The sequence below is a fragment of the Papio anubis genome, chromosome 15, assembly GCF_008728515.1.
Source record: "Papio anubis isolate 15944 chromosome 15, Panubis1.0, whole genome shotgun sequence".
Classification (NCBI taxonomy): domain Eukaryota; kingdom Metazoa; phylum Chordata; class Mammalia; order Primates; family Cercopithecidae; genus Papio; species Papio anubis.
This window is the reverse complement of record NC_044990.1, coordinates 15,921,656-15,935,555: the sequence shown is the minus strand read 5'-3', so window position 1 is coordinate 15,935,555 and position 13,900 is coordinate 15,921,656. Positions and strand designations below refer to the sequence as shown.

General features: G+C 34.7%; 1 long non-coding RNA gene across 2 annotated transcripts in view; it reads left to right on the top strand.

Annotated features, from left to right (window-relative positions):
- The window catches only part of LOC103879176, a 31,603-nt gene that overhangs the window by 5,936 nt on the left and 11,767 nt on the right, over positions 1-13,900 (top strand). For both annotated transcript variants that reach the window (XR_002518302.2, XR_002518303.2), the window contains exon 2: positions 8,237-8,345. This is a non-coding gene — a long non-coding RNA (uncharacterized LOC103879176). The remainder of the gene's footprint in view (positions 1-8,236; positions 8,346-13,900) is intronic.

The window sequence follows — 13,900 nt, the reverse complement described above, 5'->3', positions numbered from 1 at the left end:
TAAGGTGACAAATTTATCCCTGTCCACCAGAAATCCACTGTCAGCCAGTAATCCCAGATTGCCATTGATATGGTTTGGATTTGTGTCCCCACACAAATCTCATGTAGAATTGGAGGAGGGGCCTGGTGGAAGGTGATTGGATCATGGCAACGGATTTTCCTCTTGCCGTTCTCATAATAGTAAGTGAGTTCTCACGAGATCTCCCCATTTAAAACTGTGTAGCACCTCCCCTTTCTCTCTCTCTCTCTCCTCCTCCGCCATGGTAAGACGTGCTTGCTTCCTCTTCGCCTTCTACCATGATTGTAAGTTTCCTGAAGCCTCCCAGTCATGCTTCCTGTTAAGCCTACAGAACTGTGAGTCAATTAAACCTCTTTTCTTCATAAATTACCCAGTGTCAGGTAGTTCTTTATAGCAGTATGAATATGGACTTATACAGCCATCATCCAGGTCCTCATCAAAATTCAATCTCTAGTTATAGGTTATTAAGAAATCAACTGAGAGAAATATTGAGAAAATATCACCGAAGAATATTCAGTCTAAAAGTTTAAAATGCATGCTAACTTGGTCTCAACTACTGAACTTATTTTTCATTCATTCAATTAGCAACTAATCTTTACTCAGTGTCTGTCAGGTGCAGAGCAGTGTTCTAGGCATGGACTGAAAATGAGTGGAAAGTCAAGTAAACACAGTTCTTAGGGGTTATTGTCCCCCTGCTGCTTTTACCTATTTGTTTTCTCAAATGGACTCCAGAAATATTTTTGTACTAGTGCAAGAATGGGCAGACATGTTAAGAAAAAATTATAAATAGCTCAGAAACACATTTTGTTACATGTAAAAATTTTGCAGATAGGAGTGTTATCAGAAATTCACAGAGATGAAAATATTATGAAGTAATTGGCCTTGGAATAATTTATGAGTAATTTTTTGAAAAAAAAATGTTATTTCTTCAACTTAACACCATTCAGTAAAACAGAGTAAGTTCCAAAATGAAACACAGAAAACTTTAAAGAGAATACAATAGTTTTCAACCTTTTAGAAGGAGTTTTCACAAAGTCGAGGGAAAAAAAAAAAAAAAAAAAACACCTAGAAGGTCGGGTGCGGGGCTCATGCCTGTAATCTCAGCACTTTGGGAGCCTGAGGAGGATGGATAACAAGGTCAGGAGTTCAAGACCAGCCTGGCCAATACGGTGAATCCCCATCTCTACTAAAAATACAAAAATCAGCCGGGCATGGTGGCAGACGCCTGTAGTCCCAGATACTCGGGAGGCTAGGTAAGGAGAATTGCTTGAACTTGGGAGGCGAAGGTTGCAGTGAGCTGAGATTGGGCCACAGCACTCCAGCCTGGGTGACAGAGCAACAACACTCTGTCACAAAAAATAAAAATAATAAAAATAAAAGTTATCTGTTAAAGAACAGATTATGAAATGTTTTTGTACCAAGTGTTTAACAGTTTATTCATGTAAGTGACCTACAAATTAATGAGAGAAATGCAAAGACAAGGAACATTCAACAGTCACAGGACATAAACAAACAACAAAATAAGCTAAACAAACAACAAAGTAAAATAGTATCTTGTGGATGGTTTGGCAATATGTATCAAAATGATAAAGTATCCACTAACTAAAGGTTAACTTGATGAAATAATGTTAAAACCAGCAAAGACTAATGTATATATCTGCAGAAGTCTGAAAATTGTCTAAATGATCAGCAGTACAGGAATAGTTAAGTAAACTATGGAACCTGCTCTCAATAATTATCCCACTATTCCATACAATGGCTTAGGAAGTCTACGTAATAACATAAAAAAATCATCATTAATTGAAGAAAGCTATTTAACACTTATGTAACATGATTACAATTATATAAAGAAGAAATTATGCATAGAAGAAAAAACTGACTGAAAAGAAATATATTTAAGCAGAAACTAGGCATTTGGCCAAGACTAATGTCTAATTTGTAGATGACTTCCTAATTTATAAATTTTTTTCTAAGCACTTAACATTTGAATTATGAAAGATTCCAAATAAATATATCAAATAAGTGTTCAGCAGTCTCTTCTATTTAATTTTTTTGGAAAACAACGTCTGCAAAGATGTGTTACCTTCAGACTGAACTGTCAAAAGATAAAATTTTATAAATTAATTCTTATACACCAGTCAAACTTACATTCATCATAACTTATCAATACTGCAGAATTTCTGGTCTTATTTCAATACCTCATAGATTTACAATCTTTGCCTGTTGAAACTTGTGATTAAACACTGAAGTTTAAAGATATTTTGGGGAAAGCACAAATGTTTCTTAAATTTTTATCTTTAAAGGATGATATTAGCATAAACAATCTATTTAAATGTTATGACACCTAATGCAGGCACCCACTCATAGCATTATAAAGTCATGACTTAAACAGAAAATCCTGCCGTTGATGTTTAAACCACATACACTTCATGAACAAGTTGCAAGCTTTCAGATTGTAACTGCAGATTTTACAAAACTTGCTAAGCCCTCCTGGTCTAAACATTAACTAAATTTTGATATGTTATATTTTTGTTTCCATTCAGTTCAAAATACTTTTAAATTTCCATTTTTATTTCTTCTTTCACCCATGGGTTAAATAGAAGTTTGATTTTGAAATATATGTACAAGTTTTCCTGATTTTTGTTGTTGTTGCAGAGGTGTAATCAAATTCCGCAGTGGTCAGAGAACATACTTATGATTTCAATAGTTTTTAAATTGAGCCATGTTTTGTGGCCCAGAATACAGCCTATCCTGAAGAATTTTACATGTGCACCTGAAAAGAATATGCATTCTGTAGTTACTCAGTATGTACATCAGTTAGATTGAGCTGTTTGATAATGTTGTCCAGGCCTTTTTTAACCTTGCTGATTTTCTGTCTAGTTGGTCCATTAGTTTTTAAGAATAAAGTAACTAAATCTCCAATTATTGTTCTTAAATTACCTTTTTCTTGTCTTAATTTTCTCACATTTTGTTTCAAGTATGGCTATTATTAGTCATATATACATCTATAATTGTTATACCTTCACAATTGTATTTTGGATTTCATAATTACACAATCTCCTTCCTTGCCTTTAGTAAAATTTCTTATTGTAAAGTCTGTTTTATCTGACATTAATATAACCACTCCATCTCTCTTATGGTTACTTTATGCATGGTATATCTTTTTCCATCCTTTGACTTCCAACATATTCATGCCCTTGAATCCAAGATGTGTCTCTTACATACAGCATGTGTCTTGTATTTTTATCCAATCTCACAATCTTTGTTTCTTAAGTAATGTGTTTGATCCATTCACATTTAATATAATTATTACTGTGTTTGGATTTATGCCTGCATTTGTCTATTTGATTTATATATGTCTTGTGTCGTTTTTCAACATTGTTCATCTAGTGCCTAACTTATAGGCACTATACATATATATATATATATAAAAACACACGCACACGTTCACAAAATTAGGCACTAGATGTATATACACGTGTATATACATGTATATGTGTGTATACTTGTATATGTATAACCATTTTAATTCCTCTGCTTTTTTTTTTTTTTACTGTATTTTTAGCTATTTTCTTAGTGGTCACTCCAGCAATTCAAAATAAATTTTAACTTATCATAATTTCCTTCAAAATAATACTGACTTAATTCTGGTAAAATATAGAGCCTTTGCTCCAATATATCTCCTTTTCCTCTCCGCTCTTTTGTGCCAATATTGTTATGTATATTATCTCTATATATGTTATGAACTCAACAATACAGTGTTATCATTAGTGTTTTGTGCAATCTTATGTCTTTTGAATGAGTTCAAAAAAAATGAGTAAAAATATTATTACAATATTATTAGAAGCTTTTATATTTATCCATATAATTACCATTCACTTCTCATTTCCCTGGTGAATTTCTCTGGTGGTTACTCTCTGGTGCCACTTTCTTTCAGACTAAAAGATTTTCTTTAATTATAAAAAGGAAATTGTGGAGCTGAAAAGTAAAATAAAAATCAAAAACATTTGTTTAGTATTTTTTATAAGACATTTCTGTGGACAATTAATTCTCTCCACCTTTTTTATTATTTCTGTCTCTTTATCACCTCTCTTTCTGGGATTCTCATTATGTGTGTACTTTACGTTGCCCCATTTTTTTCTTAGGCTCTGTTCACTTTCTTCCATTACTTCTGTGTTGCCCCATTTTTTTCTTAGGCTCTGTTCACTTTCTTCCATTACTTCTGTCTCTGTTTTTCAGATTGGATAACTTTAATTAACCTCTCTTCTGACTTGTTAAATCTCCTATTAAATGCCTTTAGTAAAATTTTCATTTCACTTATTGTACTTTTCATCTCCAGGATTTCTGTTTTTGTTTTGTTTTGTTTTGTTTTGAGACGGAGTCTCGCTCTGTCACCCAGGCTGGAGTGCAGTGGCACGATCTCGTCTCACTGCAAGTTCCGCCTCCCGGGTTCACGCCATTCTCCTGCCTCAGCCTCCGGAGTAGCTGGGGCTACAGGTGCCCACCACCACACCCGGCTAATTTTTTGTATTTTTAGTAGAGATGGGGTTTCACCATGTTAGCCAGGATGGTCTCGATCTCCTGACCTCGTGATCCGCCCACCTTGGCCTCCCAAAGTGCTGGGATTACAGGCGTGAGCCACCACACCCAGCCAGGATTTCTGGTTTTTAACATAATTTGTACGTCCTCGTATTTTTTGTTTATTGAGTTATTATCATCATACATTAATTTCATTCTATAAGCATGATTTTGTTTACATACTTGAATATTATCATCATACTTGCTTTAAAGTCTTTCTCAGCTAAATGCAAAACCTAGAGAAATCCAGAGATTTTCAATTAACTGGTTTTTTCCTGGGCATAGGTCACACTTGTTTTCTTGCATATCTTGTAATTTTTTATTGAATAATATACATTTTAGATTATACTGTAGAAACTCTGGACTTTTGTTTACTCTCTGAGGCTTATTGTTGTGTTGTTGATTGTTTAATAACTAGATTAAATCTGTGAAATGTGTCTCAGTCATAACGTCTCTGCTCATTCTTTTTTTTTTTTTCTTACTTTTATGGCCAAGCCTGGTTTTCCAGAAATCACTGATGTATTTACATAGCTTAGTGTTCATGCAAAGATTTTTCACAGGTTGTGCTCAGAAACCTCAGGCCAGCAAGGCTTCCACTCTGCTGATGGATCTGTGTTCGCCTGGAGAACAGATTCAAAGTGCGTGCCATTTTCAAGCCTTCCTCAGTGTTTACTTCCCACCAAAATCTTTTGAGTCCTCTCTATGTACATGCTTAAGGCCTGTCAGCCAGGAATATGTGGGTGGCTTGAGCCCATTTCTGTCTCTGCTGCACACGCACAGAGCCTTTAGTCAACCCGGGATACGTGGAGAGCTTATCATACCCTATGACTGTTTCACTCCTGGCAAATCCTTGTCAAATCCCCAGCTAGTTCATCAGTCCATTGTTTACCCTAAACAGGACCACAACCTCAAGCTGACAGTGCTGCTGGTCCTTCCTCTTCACTTGGGTATCAATGCTTTTAACTCAGGACTTTATAACAACCACAGAAGAATTTATTTGAGAACTTAACCTACATTGTAAAGTTAATTCGAAGTAGTTCATTAACAACTTAAGCAAAGTATCTTAGTTTATTGCCTGCTGCTTATTAGATAATACCTGAAACTGTGTAATTTATAAAGAAAGGAACTGATTTCTTACAGTTACGGAGGCTGAGAAGTCAAAGGTTGAGAGGTCACTTCTTGTAGGGCCTTCTTGATGGTGGAGACTCTGCAGTCCCAAGGTGTTGCAAGGTATCACGTGGTGAGGAGGCTGAGTGTGCTGTCTCAGGTCTCTCTTTCTTTTCTTATAAAGCCACCAGTCCCACTCCCATAATAACTCATTAATCCCTTAGTTCATTCGTCCATTAATTCATATATTAATGAATAGATTAATTTATTCATGAACTCAAAGTCTCTTAAAGACCCCGCTTTTCCATACTGCCACATTGGGGATTAAGTTTCATCATGTGTTTTGGAGGGGACAAATATTCAAACCATAGTGCAAGACTATAACTACAGAATTTAAAAAAAAAAAAATGTAAAGTTATCTTCTATAATGGAATGATATGGAATATGTAGCTACTGTTAAAAAATGGACGCTGGATTCAGAATGCCTGGATTTTCACCCCATCTCTACCATTCCTAGCCTTGAAAAAATTATTCAACTACAAAATGGGACTGCCAGCAATAGTGCCTAAAAGGTTGCAGGGAAGATTAAATGAAATAATACATCTAAAGCACTTGGCACAGTACCTGGGATGTAGTAAGTACTCACTAGAGCTTATGAAGCTTTTGGTCATGAATGACTTGAGTCATATTACTTGCCTGGTCCTGATCTTGTTCTCCTTAGGTAATTCCAGCAGGTTCCAGCCTGTGTTAACTTTTCGGTGTTGGGGACTTTTGTTTTCTTCAAGCTAATTGCCACCATGCAGGTCATTTTTCTGATGCCAGTGTTGATACAACAATTGCAAAAAATAATAGTAATAAATAATAAATATTATTGTCTGCAATTGCTCAAAGTTTAATGAAAAGAGTAAGGGTTTAGTGCCTCATGTATACATAGTTTATCAGTGTATTTCTACCACTTTTAGAGTAACATTTATTTTCTCTTTCTAGACACTTTTGCACCAATGTGCACAACCCATAAACTATAGTAGTTGGGGCTGCCCAATAGAAACTCTTGGAATGTTTGTGAACATCTTCTGGGGTATGCTACTGCAGAAGGAGTGATTCTTAAGTGAATAAACTCTTGTTTGTGCTGAGGGAATCCTCTGACACTTTCCTCCATTCTTTTATGGTTATTTCCTATCTCTTGAAACAAGTATTTACTGTCTCTGGATCCATTTTCTCTAGGAGTTGAGCCTTCTAACACAGGGCTTTGTTATTTAGCTGTTTCATATTTAGTATATGTGTTTTTACTTATATTTGTTAGTGGTATTCAACCACTTACCATAATACTGGGTGGTGAAGTAAAAAAGAAAAGCATGGCTATTCCAAATTTTAAATCTAATTATTTGGAGGTATTTATTCATAGGAGTTTCTCTTTTAGAATCTATGCCAATTGAATTAAGTAAATGTCTTCTATGTGCTCTTGTGGAGTTTATAATGAAACACAGATGCTGTTAATGATAATAATAGGTTATATTCGTGCGGTGATTGCATGTGCCAGGTATTATTCTAAGACCCTTGTGTATATTATCTTATTTAAATTCACAACAACCTTATACCTTTGATACCATTATTATACCAGTTTTACGATTGAGAGAATTATGGCTCAGGGAGATTAACTAGCTTGCTTAAGGGCAGAAATAATATGAAATAAAACAAGTGTGACTCCAGAGCCTTAGCTCTTCACTGCCAAGGTGTACTCCATTCCATAATAATGGTTAACATTTACAGAGTGCTTACTATCTACCAAATACTCTTCTAAATATCAAACATGTATAACTCCTTTAATCCCAACCATAGCCCTAAAAGTTAAAATATTTTCATCCCAATTTTGGAGAAGAGAAAAATTAGGACAGAAAAATTACATAATTCTACAAGGCTACATGATAGTAATTGGTGGATCCAGACTTTCAAGAAAATATATAAAATTTGGTAGTACAGAAGTATCTTTCAACTTCTGATTGTTGTACATAGTGGTTTTAGGTAAGGAAGTTTCATGAGAAGCTTTCCAATTGCTTTCTCCTACCAAACTGCCAAAGGATCTCATAGAGTAGTGGAAGGGGGAACTGAAGAGGGTTTTTATCTCGGGTGTTATCTCCTATCCACATCATAAATTATCCAGGAAGATGCCACTTATTTATTACTGCTTTGCAAGCATAGGGTAGCAAAAGCAAAGTGAACCAAAGGACCTTCTTTATTAACTTTGGATCTTGAAAAGACAACTGAGTGAAAGCAACTCAATGAAGTATAAAAGAAAAAAAAATTACATTTTTTATTAAAAAGGAAATTATTTTGGTCAATTGAGCTATTTATTTATGCATTTATTCACAAATACTTAATGTAATCACAAAAGCATTAATTACTGAGTGCTACTACCAAATCAAAATACAAACTTATCCAAAAACAAAATGCCAAAACTTTCTTCTATAAGGATTTTAAAATGTAATGAAAAACTGTACACCACTGACAATCTAATTATCTTATTCTCTTCCAGTAAAGTTTACAAAGAGTAACAATGGACTGTGATAAAGATTCAAGATTCCAGTGCTTCCTTCTAAAATTGAATTATTCAGCTTTATCACTTGAAACTGTAGAGTATAATGGTAAGTCATATAATACTTTTAAAGTACAAGCTTTAAAAGTGAATTTTTTTTTCTTTTTCTATGGTAGTACTGATACTTCAAAACCTAGGAGGTTATCTATGATAGGTTTTCAGCCTTATTCAGAAAAGAAAACAGGTTATTTAAGTTTTCTTTATCCGCATTTAGTATTAGTATCAAAATAAGTAAATATAAATGAATTTAGAGAAAAATACATATGCACCCATGTTAATATCCATAAAATGTTTAAAACCACATTTGCATAAGCTAAAATTTTACATATTTAGAACAATATCCTAAGTAGCCATGGAAAAGTATTCAGGGATAAACGCAGCTTTAAATATTCTAAGAAAGAGTTTAAAAAGCTAATACTGGCTACAATCACTTGTATAAATCTTCCCAGAAAGCTAAAAATAGGAATGTGTTAAACAGAATGCACAGAGACATTGAGAATAGCTTACGAAGCTTTCCTAGCTAGGAAAATGTGGCTTTCCCATATATCATTCAATAAAAAACAGATGGAGAAAAACATTTTGCCAGAAAGAAAGGAAAGACATACATCATGTTATAATTATGAGCTTCAGATAAACAAAGGGAGGGAGAAGAGTATTTTAAAACAAAAGGACAAAGTTTCTTCCATAAAAGCTATCTCTATTGAGTAGGGGAAACTAAGGATAAAATGATATCTTCTCAAAAACATAAGTGACCCTAGAATGGACACTTTGTATCATCCAGAACCCAGCCCACTTCTTTAGCTTATAATATCCCAAATCCTTTGCCATTTCTGGTACTTGTGGTTCAAGGGTCTCACCCAGGCTCTGGGAATGAATCATGTCATTCAAACTGGGGCAGTCCCTTTAGCCTCATGATCAGGTCAGGGCATGTCAAAGATAGGCATGGACATGTAGTCCAAATTGGTCCAATTTAGACTAAATCCTAGGGTTTGTACAGAAACTACCTGAAAGAGATACACTCCTTTTCTTTGGAGTAAACATAGGTGACTACAGGTCTAAAGCTGCTAAAGTCATACTGACACCACATAGAATGAAAATACTATGCAGAAAAATAGACTAAAGAGATAGACAGCTGCTGATAACATGTCAGCTCCTTGATCAAACTGTTCCTGAAGCAGATGCTCTTCTGGAATTTTTAGTGAAGTCATACGAGCCAATAAACTCCCCTTTTATGCTAAGCCAATGTATCTATTGATTCTAGAAAAGTTCTTAATAATCAGACTCCACTCTCAGGAACAAAACTGAATAAACAAAACCTAGAGCCACTGCAGCTACAGAGTAGCTTCTTCATATCCATTGTCAAGAACTCTGTGAAGTAAGTGTTACTACATTCCTATTTAACAGATGAAGTTAAATGGCTTGCCCAAGAATATACAGCTGGTATTTAGTAGCATTCAGGTCTTCTGAATTCAAATCCCATGCTTTTTCCACTTCTCCTCTTCAAATCTCAAGTAAAAGGACGATGAGGGGCTCAGTGGCATGTCAAGTGGTACAAAAAGATAATTTAAGTGCAGTTTATCCTCCTAGAGCTTCAATTATATTCAAATATCTAAGCGAAAGGTCATAAGTTAGTAATATAAATTATAAATAGGTCTGTATAATATCATTGTCTCCTGCTATGGTCTGAATGTTTATGTTCCTTCAAAATTCATATGTTAAAATCTAACCCAACCCCTAAGGGGACGGTATTAAAAGCTGAGGCCTTTAGGAAGTAATCAGATCCTGAAAGTTCCACATTCATGAGTTCCCATTAGTAACCTAATAAAAAGGCTTGAGGGAAACTGTTCCTCCCTTCTGCCATGCCAAGACATAGCAACAAGGTGCCATTTTGAAGCAAAGAGCAAAGAAACCAAAAAGAAGCAAAGAGCAAACTTCACCAGAAACCAAATCTGCTGGCATCTTCATCTTGGACTTTACAGCCATAAGAACTGTGAGAAGTAAACTTCCGTTTTTATTTACCCAATCTAAGGTATTTTATTATAGCAGCCCAAAAGAATTAAGACATACTCCTAATCCAAAAAGGTAAGAGTTCTCTTTTTTGCCATTAGGAAGCATATGAAATGCAGTAGTGTTTTGAAGTTCGAATTAAAGGACAAAATTGATTGATAATACTGTGGAGCCTCATTTATTTGCAATCAATCACTTTTTTTCACCTTTAGACACAGAAGTACTGAAGGCCCCAGGAAATAATTATAATGACTTTTATAATGGCACCACACCCAGAACATTTTGAATAATGAACAGAAGCCTATAAAAGTACAGATTATTCCAAAGAGACTAAAATTTCTATTACCATTTCAATATTATTGACCTAGGTGGTCCAGAAATTAAGATCACTCACTGATCATTGTTCAGAGAGATATTAAAAATATTTTGGCAGTACAATTTAAGCAAATGTTAGTTTTAACAATAATACAGAAAAAATATTTTTTAATTGTTGACAGTGGACTTTTAATTTTATTTACTATTATTGGCAGGAGTCTAGCTTTCTTGAGCACATAGCAAGGTGAATAAGCCACAAAGGATATAGCTCAATAGTGCCCCCCAAAGACGTTCAAATCCCCAGAATCTGTGACTATTCTACTGTCTACAGCAAAAAAAACTTCACCAATGTAATTAAGTAAATTGAGATGGGTAGATTATCCTGAATTATCCAGGTGGGCCAATGTTGTTATCACAAGGGTCTTTATAAGAGGGAGACAGGAAGGTCAATTTCAGAGATACGACAGAAGCAGAGGCCAAAATAATGTGAGACCACAAGCCAAGGAATGCAGGAAGACTCTAGAAAACAAAACTCTTGAGCAGGCACTTCACAACAGACATAATTCAAGACCAATAAACATCGGAAGAGGTATTCATTTTTATTATTAATCAAGAAAATTCAAACTAAGCCATCACACATCCACTAAATGGAAAAATATTTAAAAGGCTGGTAAGAGTAAATGTTGACAAAGATGTGAAGTAAGAAGAACTTACATACAATGCTAATGGAAGTATGAACTGATACAAACATTTTGGAAAATAGATTGACATTGAAAATGCACACATTCTATGACCCAATAATTCTATTCCTAGATAACTATCCCATAGAAATGTGTGCATATATGCACCACGAGACATGTACAAAATGGTTCTTAATGGTATTATTTACAGTAGTCAAAACTATAAAACAACATAAATGTCCACTGACAGTAGAAGAGTGGATAAAAAATTGAGATATATTCAGATAATTAAATAATATATTTTAGTAAAACTAAATAAATGTAGTTACACAGAACAAGATGAATGAATCTCAAACACAATGTTGAACAAAGGAAGCCAGACACAAAAAACACATTGTATAATTTCATTTATATAAAATTCATAAACAATCCATGAATTTGTGGACTCTCTCAATCCCCCTTCACTTCTGCCCATATATTAGCTGAATCATTTTTTAACACATCTCATTTCTTGAAAAAGCAGCCAATATCAACCAACACAAAGAACCAACACTCCATTTTTCTCCCTCTTTTCCTAGAGCTACAATTACCAAAGTACAGTTTTGTGAAATGTTCCACATCATCAAAATATGGATTACTATCTTTCCAGCATCCAATAACAGTTTCTTTGCCACCCAATAACTACTATGACAATGTCACCTTATTGAAGTTTTTGATTCAGTAACAGCACACTCTCTGTAATTGATTTCAGTATCAGATGGATAGACAAGGTTATACGCAGTAACAAACAGCTCCCAAATCTCAAGAGGTAACCAAATGAAAATTTGTCTCTTACCAACATTATCCATTCAGTATGAGTCAGTAGGGGAAACTGCTCATAATAATCTCATAGGAATCCAAGTTGATGCAGAATTCATCTCAATATATAGTTCTTTGATCACCATGACAGAGAGAAGAGAAATGTAAAGAATCACAAACTGGACTGGGCACAGTGACTCAGGCCTATAATCTCAGCACTTTGGGAGACCAAGGTGGGTGGATCACCTGAGGTCAGGAGTTCGAGACCAGCTTGGCTGACAAGGTAAAACCCTGTCTCTATTAACAATACAAAAAATTAGCAGGGTATGGTGGCACACACCTGTAATCCCAGCTACTCAGGAGGCTGAGGCAGGAGAATTCCTTGAACCCGGGAGGCAGAGGTTGCAGTGAACTGAGATCATGCCACTGCACTCCAGCCTGGGCAACAGAGCAAGACTATCTCAAAAAAAAAAAAAAAATCACAAACTGAATTTTAAAATTAAAACCCAAGAAAATCGATGTTTCTTTTAACATTTCGAAACTAAAATACTATACAAAAATACCACAAAATGTGAAGTCTGGAAAAACTTAGGGCATGCTAAAGTCCTTGTCCTATTAGGTAAAATCATAAAAATATGTAAAGTCAACTACATACACTAAAATGTTCTAGGCAACCACTTTAAAAAAGAAATGGAATTAGCAATTTCAAAACTTAGTAAAGATATGGGGAGAATAAAGAAAATTTAATGAAGCAAATAGATGTCAGAAAAGGAGAAAAAGGAAAACAAAATATGAACAAGAAAATGAAATAAGGTTATTGATTATAAAATGAAATAAGGTCAAAAAAGCAAAGCCAAATATGTCATGTAATATAATTAATATTTAAAGTACTAGATCCATTTATTAATATGAATACCCTCTGACATGACATTTTAAAAAATCTAATTATAAAAAAACATTCTAAAACCTGAGGACACTATAGTCAGCCAGTATTCCTTACTTACGAGGTGATGCAAACTTTTTTTTCTGAGGGCTATTAATTTTTGGTAATCCTGCCTAATAATGGCTCATTTGCTTTTATAACTGGATATGGCGGTACATACTAGTAACTCTACGATCTTCTGGGTTTTAGGCACATCCCTACCAATCCACATTAAGAAGCAGCAGTTCTATATCATACTGATAATCAGGATAAATCACTACAGTCAACATCCTAATGCCTTTTTGATCTCTTCTTCCATGATAGAAGAAGCAGAATCATTATAGCCCTGCATCTTAGAAATAAGTCCCAGAATCACATTACAAAATCAGCCTGCTAAGAGAGCTGCCACTGCTTCTGTGGACACAGTTAATCCATTCCCAAAAAAAATTTTACTGGCTTTTTCCTTCCAAATTCTCACAGACCTCTGAGTCGTAGGCTACTATCTCTCCACATTTATGGAAACAGAGTATTATTTGAAATGCCAAACATTAGAATGAAAACTTTAGCAAGAAGACTAAATTTTGAAACTAAATTCACTTCCAATTTCTGGTCAGGCTTGTAAGAAGCTTAAATGTCACCGCTCCATTCTTTCAACAAATAAAAAGGTGAATAAACTGAAAAACAACTCTTCTTAGATCCACAAGACAACTGAGGTCACATAACAAACTGCTTCCCTTCAACTGGAGAAACCAACAGACTTAATTCAGCGAATCACAACTTGCCAGAACAGAAACCCACAAGATGAAACCTTCATAGGAAATGATCCCAGGGTAGGAATATCTGAACTGTTACTGATAAATTGCTAAAGGCACAGGATGGACA